General features: G+C 39.6%; 1 pseudogene; it reads right to left on the reverse strand.

Moving 5' to 3' along the window:
• Positions 1 to 3,846: 3,846 nt before the first annotated feature.
• LOC697036 (large ribosomal subunit protein eL22 pseudogene) lies at positions 3,847 to 4,247 on the reverse strand (annotated as a pseudogene).
• Between the last annotated feature and the right edge of the window lie 5,328 nt (positions 4,248 to 9,575).

The following is a 9,575-nucleotide window of genomic DNA, read 5'->3' on the forward strand; positions in this document are numbered from 1 at the left end:
ATAATACATCACATTATTTGAACAAAAGAAAAAAATCACATTATCATATCAATTGACATGGAAAAAGCATTTGAGGAAATAACACCCTTTCATAATAAATACTCTCAGCAAATTAGGAACAGAGGAAAAATTTCTCAACATGATAGAGTGTGTTTCTGGAAAACTTACAGCTAACATTATATTCAATGGTAAAAAAACTGAATGAGTTCCCCTTACGACAGGGGACAACAAAAAGATTCCCACTGCTATTTGACACTGAATTGAAAGTTCTAGCCAGACAAGAAAAGGTGTGGTGGCTCCCGCCTGTGATCCCAGCGCTTTGGGAGGCCAAGGTGGGTGAATCCTTTGAACTCAGGAGTTTGAGACCAGCCTGAGCAACATAGTGACGCCTTGTCTCTACAAAAAATACACACACACACACAAAATAAAAAACAAAACTGAGCATGGTGGCATGAACCTGTAGTCCCAGTTACCCAGGAGGCTGAGGTGGGAGGATTGCTTGAACCCGAGAGACCAAGGTTGCAGTGAGCCAAGACAGCACCACTGCACTCCAGCCTGGACAATAGAGCCAGATCCTGACTTAAAAAAAAAAAAAGAAAATGTCAGCTGGGCGCGGTGTCTCATGCCGGTAATCCCAGCACTTTGGGAGGCCGAGGTGGGTGGATCACCTGAGGTCGGGAGTTCAAGACTAGCCTGACCAATATGGCGAAACTCTGTCTCCACAAAAAATGCAAAAATTAGCCTGGCATGATGTCAGGTGCCTGTAATCCCAGCTACTCAGGAGGCTGAGGCGGGAGAATTGCTTGAATCTGGGAGGTGGAGTTTCCAGTAAGCTGAGATCGTGCCATTGCACTCCAGCCAGGGTGACAGAGTGAGACTCCATCTCAAAAAAAAAAGTCATCCAAATGTAAAGGAATAGGTGAAACTATTTCTATTTATAGATGACATAATCCTTTGTATACAAAACCCCAGAGAATCCACAAGAAAGCTCAGAGCTAATAAATGAATTCAGCAAAGTGGCAGTGTACAAAATGAACACACAAAAACAAATTGTTTTCTATACACCAGAAGGAAATTAAGAAATTCCATTTACAATAGCATGTGAAATAGTTAAATACTTAGAGATAAATCTAACTGAAGAGGTCAAAGATTGATACTCTGAAAACTATAAAAGATAAAAACTACAAAAAAATTTAAAAGATCAAAGTAATTGAAAATATATTCTGTGTTCGTGGATAGGAAGATTTACCACTGTTAAGATGTCAATACTACTGAAAGTAATCAGCAAATTCAATAAAATATCTTCTAAAATTCCACAGACTTTTTTCCCCCCACAAATGGGGAAGCTGATCCTCAAATTTACGTAGAATTGAAAGTGACCCTGAATTGCCAAAACAATATTTATAAGGAAGAATAGGGTTGGAAGACTCACACTTTCTGATTTCAAAACTTACTTCAAAGCTACATTAATTAAAACAGAACAGCACTGGCATAAGGACAGGCATATCCAATGAAATAGAATAGAGAGTCAGAAAAAGGTCTCATATATATGGTCAATGGATTCTTTCTTTCTTTTTTATTTTTAATTGACACATAATAATTGCACATGTTTATGGGGTATTGTGTGATATTTCGATACATGTATACAAAGTGTGATGCTCAAATCAGGGTAATAATCATATCCATCACCTCAAACATTTATGATTCCTTTGTTGTAGGAACATGCAAAATCTTCTGTTCTAGCTATTAAAAATATGCAATAAATTATTGTTGACTATAGTCACCCTACAATGTTATAGAGCATTAGAACATTTTCCTCCTATCCAGCTATTATATTTTTGTCCATTAACTAACTCCCCCTATTCTTCCCACCTCCCTGCCTTTCCTAGCCTTTAATAACCACTATTGTACTCTTCTATGAGCTCAATTTTTAAATCTTCCACATATAAGTGAGAACATGTGGTATTTATCTTTCTGTGCCTGCCTTATTTCAGTTAACATAAAATCCTCTAGGTTCATTCATGTTGCTGTAAATGACAGAATTTTATTTTTTATGGCTGAATAGTATTCTATTTTGGTTATAGACCACATTTTATTTATCCATTAATGTGTTGGTGAGCACTTAGGTTGATATCATATCTTGGCCGTTATGCATAGTGCGGCAATAAACACAGGAATGCAGATCTCTCTCTCCCTCTTTTTCTTTTTTAGTAACCATGTGTTAGCCACTTTAATAGAAAATGTGATCAAAACTTGATTACAAGAGTTCAAAAAGGCAGAGAAAAACCAGTGAATTTCAATTTTATTACTAGTATTTAAATCTGGGACTAGTTTAAAAAAATTTTTTTTTAAACTTAAATGCTAACTTCAGCCCAGGGGTTTTTCACAATCAAACTAAAAATTACTTACTACATGGAAAAATCAATGCAACAAACAAGTAAAATTTGTGAACTCAAGCTACGAACTTATAGTTAATAATCACGATAAGGGACATTGCCCAAGAGCAACTGATGCCTCAGTGAAGTTTGAAAGAAACTCTGCCTTCGGTGAAGGCAGAGAAAAAATATGCAAGCAATTCTGCTTCAAAGAAATTTGCATAGAAATGGAAAATGCTAGAACCTTTAACACAAGTGAAATTGCAAAGCCTTAACATGTTCAACTCAGTCCACAGAGCACCAAATGTTGAATTGGAGCCAAGGTAGGATTAAACATTGAATTTCCAGCTATGCCACTCGCAGAGCACAATTTCAGGTGTGGAAACCATCTGTAGGCAAGTTCTTTTAAAAACATGAATTTCATACACTGTAAATTCTTAAACACACACTTCTGCATTATTGTTCGAATTTCAGAAGGGCACCACAAGGCATCGGGGTCTTTCAAAGTCACTCACGGCAGCAATTGCATCTTTTTTTCCCAGCCTTGGTAGCCCCCTTCTGCGGTTCTCTAGCCTCTGCACGCACTGCAGCACACCACTGTTTGCAGAGTAACTTCTGACATTAAATGCAGTCATGGCCTAAGTTGCATGAGTCAGCTGTTTCCCAGGCACCTCCCAACTCCTTGGCGGGGGAGGCTTCCCAGCCACTTCTTCAGGCCCCACACAAGAGGCCACATCTGGAAGCACTAGTCCTCTAGCGCCCTCTGCTGGAGACCAAAGTGACAAATTGTTGCAAAGACTTGCAGAAACAGCTTACACATTCATTTTTGTACACATTTAGTTAATTGAGAACCTGGGACTTTTACAATCGATTCCCCAAACCCCTTTATGGAGAGTGACAGACTACGCAGCAACGCTGAAGGAGCACTGTTTCTCTCTCTAGGAAGAAGATTAGTAGACGTAATTGTGTGCGTCAAGAGAAATTTGTACTAAAAAATCAAAGCAAGACGAATGACCCAGAAACCCGCGTTTTATTGACACTGTCATTTTCCCAGACAGAGAATCTTAGAAAGATGTCACGTTTTCTTTTAATGAATGAGAGGAGCCCGCTTGTATCCCTGAATCATTCTTTGGGAAAAGCAACAGAAACGATTGACAGTTATATTTTTAAAAATAAAACGGTCACTCCCTTCAGCCCACACCTCCACACCTTCATCTGCCTGCCCAATGGCTATCAGTTCCGTCAAGTCACCCTCTCCTTCTACTCTAGTATTACCACAAGAATTGAAATTTTCAAGCAGAAAAAAAAGAAGTCATGTTACAAATAAGCGAGTGGTGGCCCAAGGAAGCCCTTTGACTATGATTTCCAATTTTCTGTTCAGTCAACACTGCAGAGATACAAGGATAAACCACCATTTTGGTTCCCAAGTTTTATTCAAGAACTCACACAAAATATTCCAGATAAATGAAATTCAATCCTCGTCTTTCTCCTCTTCTTCGTCCTGGTTAATTTGGAAGCAACGTAATTTGTAACTCTTTTTGCTGTTAGCAACTGTGCACAACCAATCATGAAGATTATTCTTCTTCAAATATGTTTTGGTGAGATATTTCAAATATCTTTTGGAAAAAGGCACCTCGGATATCACGGTGATCTTGCTCTTGTTTCGACGGTCACCACCCCTCCACCAAGGTTCCCAGCTTTTCAGTTCACTTTGATCCTTCCTTGCAAAAACTGCTCAAAATTGGCAGCATCCACGATTCCATCTTCTACGGGGTGGGTGCAACCAAGAGTGAACTTCAGAACCTGCTTTTTTTTTTTTTTTTTTTTTTTTTTTTTGCCCCCGTTCACCACAAGCTTTCTCACAGGCATCATGGCATCAGCAGAGGCAGAAAGCCAGATATCTCTTTAACATACTGATTTTCTCTCCTTTGGATGTATATCCAGTGATGGGATTGCTAGATCATATGGTAGCTTAATTTTTAGTTTTTTGAGGGACCTCCATACTGTGTTCCACAGTGGCTGTACTAATTTACATATCCACCAACAGTGTAAAAACATTCCCTTCAATCTGCATCCTCTCCAGTATTTGTTATTTTTTGCCTTTTTGGTAATAGCTATTCTGATTGGGGTGAAATGAAATCTCATTGCAGTTTAGATTTGCATTTCCCTGATGGTTAGTGATATTAAGCATTTTTTCTTATACTTGTTGGCCATTTGTAGATCTTTTGAGAAATGTCTACTTAGATCTTTTGCCCATTAAAAAAAAAATGGGTTATTTGTTGTGTTTTATTTGCTGTTGTTTGAGTTCTTTGTTTATTCTGGACATTAATCCCTTGTCAAATGAGTAGTTTGTAAATAGTCCCTCCCATTCTGCAAGTTGACTCTTGACTCTGTTGATTGTTTCCTTTGCTGTGCAGAGGCTTTTTGGTGTGATATAATCCCATTTGTCTATTTTTGTTTTGTTGCCTGTGCTTTTGTGGTCTCATTCATGAAATCTTTGTCCAGCTCAATGACCTAAGCATTTTCCTTAGGCTTTCTTCTAGTAGTTTTGTAGTTTTGGATCTTGCATTTAAGTCTGTAATCCATTTTATTTTTGTATATGGTGAGAGATAGGAGTCTAGTTTTATTCTTCTGCATATGGATATCCAGTTTTCTCAGTACAATTTATTTATTGTTTATTTATTTATTTTGAGATGGAGTTTTGCTCTTGTTGCCCAAGCTGTAGTGCAACGGTGCAATCTCAGCTCACCGCAACCTCTGCCTCCTGGGTTCAAGCCATTCTCCTGCCTCAGCCTCCTGAGTAGCTGGGACTACAGGCATGCACCACCACACCCGGCTAATTTTGTATTTTTAGTAGAGACAGGGTCTCTCCCTGTTTGTCAGGCTGGTCTCGAACTCCCGACCTCAGGTGATCCACCTGCCTCGGCCTCCCAAAGTGCTGGGATTACAGGCGTGAGCCACCATGCCTGGCCTTCTCAGTACCATTTATTGAAGAGGCTGTCCTTTTGCCAATGTATATTCATGATGTCTTGGTTGAAAATCAGTTGGCTGTAGATACGTGTATTTATTTCTGGTTTCTCTATTCTGTTTCAGTAGTCTGTGTATCTGCTTTTATGTCAGTACTGTGCTTTTCTGGTTACAATTTTATGGTATATTTTGAGGTCAGGTAGTGTGATGACTCCAGCTTTGTTCTTTTTCTCAGGTTTGCTTTGGCTAGTCAGAGTCTTTTGTGGTTCCATATGAATTTTAGGATTTTTTTTTTTAATTTTTGCAAAGAATATAATTGATATTTTGATAGGGATTGCAATTAGTCTGTAGATCATTTGGAATAGTGTGGTCATTTTAACAATATTAATTCTCCCAACCAATGAACATTGCATGTCTTTACATTTTTAGGTCCTCTTCAATTCTTTTCATCAGTCTTTTATTGTTTTCATTGTAGAGGTCTTTTACCTCCTTGGTTAAATTTACTCCTACGCTTTTTTTTTTTTTTTTTTTTTTTTTGGTAGCCTTTTAAAATAAAATTGCTTTCTTGATTTCTTTTTCAGAAAATTTGTTATTGGTGTATAGAAATGTTACTGATATTTGTATGTTGATTTTGTATTCTCAACTTTACTGAATTTGTTTATCAGTTCTAAGACTTTTTGATAGTCTTACAACTGTAGACCCCAAATCCTACCATGACTTGTGTCTCTTTTCCTAGGTACATCTTCAACCTTGGCAAAATAAACTTCTAAAGTGATTGAGACCTGTCTCAGACACTGTTTTGGTTTATACTCGCTTTTTTTTTTTTTTTCTTTTTTTAAGATGGAGTCAATGGTGCAATCTCGGTTCACTGCAACCTCTGCCTCCCGGATTCAAGTGATTCTCCTGCCTCAGCCTCCCGAGTAGCTGGGATTACAGGCACTTGCTACCATGTCCGGCTAATTTTTGTATTTTTAGTAGAGACGGGGTTTCACTTTGTTGGCCAGGCTGATCTTGAACTCCTGACCTCGTGATCCACCCTCCTCGGCCTCCCACAGTGCTGGGATTACAGGCATGACTCACCGTGCCTGGCCTTTACACTTGCTTTTTGAAATGAATTTGGAATTCCCTCCCTTTCAATTTTTCGGAAGAGTTTGAGAAGAGTTGGAGTGAGTTCTTTAAAAGTTCGGTAGAATTTAGCAGTGAAAGTTTTTCTTTATACACATGGGGAAAATTCTCTCCTCAAACCATGTTTTCCTCTACTTTCCTATCTCAACAATCACCTACACAGAAGAGAACTTCTGTGACCAGATGTGTGGGGATTTTCCCCGCCAACCAAGCAGCAGACACCAGCTGAATGTCCTCCAATTCCGTTCTAACACTACTTACGTGGAGATAGTGCCAGATCCCACAGGTTAAGGACTCAGTCCCCAAGCCTATTCTCTCCTACTCCTCACCCACTGGTCCCAAGTCCAGGCCTCTGGAACTTCTGATTGCCTTCAAGTTGGGGTTCCCACAACACCCTCTTTGGGTTCAATTAATTTGTTAGAGTGGCTCCCAGAACTCGGAGAAACACTTACATTTACTGGTGTACTAAGAAGTGTATTTTAAAGGATGCAGATAACCAGATGAAGAGATATATAGGATGAGGTCTGCAAGGGTCCCAAACGCAGGAGCTTCTGATCCTGTGGAGTGGGAGTGCGCCACCCTCCCAGCATGTGGGCTAGTTTTTCTTCACCTTCCTGTCGGCCTCCACGTGTTCGGCTAACAGGAAGCTCACTGAACCCTGTCCTCTTGGATTTTTATGGAAGCTTCATGGCAGCGGCATTCTTCCCCCAGAGGTATACGGTGAGACCCTCTCAAGACTCACAATCAGAAAGGCAGGGGAACATTAGAGTGAAAGGAGGGCAGGACAATGTCAGAGGCCTGTCCCTGAGGCCTAACGCCCCCAACATTATAACAAAAAACTGCATCAAGGGCTATGGGAATTATGATCCAGAAACTGTGGATGAAAACGAAACAGGGACAATTTGATTTCCTCTTTTCCAACTTGGATGCATTGATTTCCTTCTCTTGTCTAATTCCTCTGGCTAAGACTTACGGTGCTATCTGAGTAAGAGTGGTAAAAGTGGGCATCCTTGTCCTGCTCCAATTCTTGGAGGAAAGGTTCCTAGCATTTTCCTGTCCTGTATGACATTGGCTGTGGGTTTGTCATCTATGGCTTTTATTATGTTGAGGGATGTTCCTTTTATACCTAATTTGTTGAGAGTTTTTATCATGAAGGGATATTGAATTTTATCACATGCTTTTTCTGCATATATTTAATATTAAGTTATCTTTTTTTTTTTTGAGTCAGGGTCTGGCTCCATCATCCAGGCTGGAGTGCAGTGGTGCCATCTCGGCTCACTGCAACCTCTGCCTCCAGGCTTAAGCGATCCTCCCACCTCAGCCTCCCGAAGAGCTGGGACTACAGGCAGTCGCCACCACACCTGGCCAATTCTTTTTCTTTTGTAGAAACAAGTTTTTACCATATTGCCCAGGCTGTCTCCAACTCTTGAGCTCAAGCAATCCACCTGCCTTGGCCTCCCAAAGTGCTGGGATTATAGGCATGAGCCACCGTGCCCGGCAAAGTTATCGTTTTTGCTATGTTATAGTTTCTATTGATGTGATATGTCACATTTATTGAGTGATGTGTCTTGAACTACTTTTGCATCCTTGTTTATTCCAAGGCCATAGCATATAATCTTTTTGATGTTCTGTTGGATTTGATATGCTAGTATTTTGTTGAAGATTTTTCTGTCTATGTTTATCAGGGATATTGGCCTGTACTCAGGGATATTGGCCTGTACTTTTCTTTTGTCTTTTTTTTTTTTTTTTTTTGAGACAGAGTCTCACTCTGTCGTCATCCAGGCTGGAGTGCAGTGGCGAGATCTCGGTTCACTGCAAGCTCCGCCTCCCAGGGTCATGCCATTCTCCTGACTCAGCCTCTGGAGTAGCTGGTGCCTGCCAACATACCTGGCTAATTTTTTTTTTTTTTTTGTATTTTTAGTAGAGATGGGGTCTCACTGTGTTAGCCAGGATGGTCTCGATCTCCTGACCTTGTGATCCACCCACCTTGGCCTCCCAAAGCTCTGGGATTATAGGCGCGAGCCACCGCGCCTGTCCTTGGCCTGTACTTTTCTTTTTTTGCTGTGTCTTTTTCTGGTTTTGGTGTCAGGGTAATGCTGGTATAAAAATAACAATTTCTGTTCTGTGAAAGACACTATTAAGAGAATGAGAAGACAAGCCACAGGCTGAAAGAAAATATTTGCAAAGATATATCTGATAAAGGACTGTTATCCAAAATATACAAAGAACTCTTTTTTTTCTTTTTTTCTCTTTTTTTTTTGCAACTTTTAGTTTTGATTCAGTGGATATTCGTGCAGATTTGCTACCTGGGTATATTGTGCGATGCTGATGTTTGGGGTGTGAATGATCCTGTCATTCAGGATCAGTACCCAATAGTTAGTTTTTCAACCCTTAGCACCTCCCATCCTCCCCCCTTTATTAGTACCCAGTGTCTATTGCCATCTTTACATCCATGAGTACCCAATGTTTAGCTCCCACTTATAAGTGAGAACATGTGGCATTTGATTTTCTGTTCCTGGGTTTATTCACTTAGGATGATGGACTGCAGCTGCATCCATGCTGTTGCAGAGCATAGGAATTTTTTTCCTTTTTATGGTTGCATAGTATATCATGGTATGTATGTATCATATTTTCTTTATCAAATCCATCATTGATGGGCACCTAAGTTAATTCTATGTCTTTGCTATTGTGAATAGTGCTGTGATGCACATGTGAGAGCACTTGTCTTTTTGGTAGAACGATTTTTCTTTTAGATATATGCCCAACAACGGGATTTCTGGGTTGAATGCTAGTTCTGTTTTAAGTTCTTTGAGAAATCTCCAAACTGCTTTCCACAGTGGCTGAGCTAATTTACATTCCCACCAAAAGTATATAAGAATTCTCTTTTCTCCACAGTCTTGCCAGCATCTATTGTTTTTTGATTTTGTAAGAATAGCCATTCTTACTAGTGTGAGATGTTTTTTCACTGTGGTTTTGATTTGCATTTCTCTGATGAATTAGTGATATTGAGCATCTTTTCATATATTTCTTAAGCACTTATATGTCTTCTTTTGAGAAATTTTTTTTGCTTGTTGATTTGTTTCCATTCCTTATAGATTCTAGATGGTA

This window comes from Macaca mulatta, chromosome 13 (assembly GCF_049350105.2).
Source record: "Macaca mulatta isolate MMU2019108-1 chromosome 13, T2T-MMU8v2.0, whole genome shotgun sequence".
Lineage (NCBI taxonomy): Eukaryota > Metazoa > Chordata > Mammalia > Primates > Cercopithecidae > Macaca > Macaca mulatta.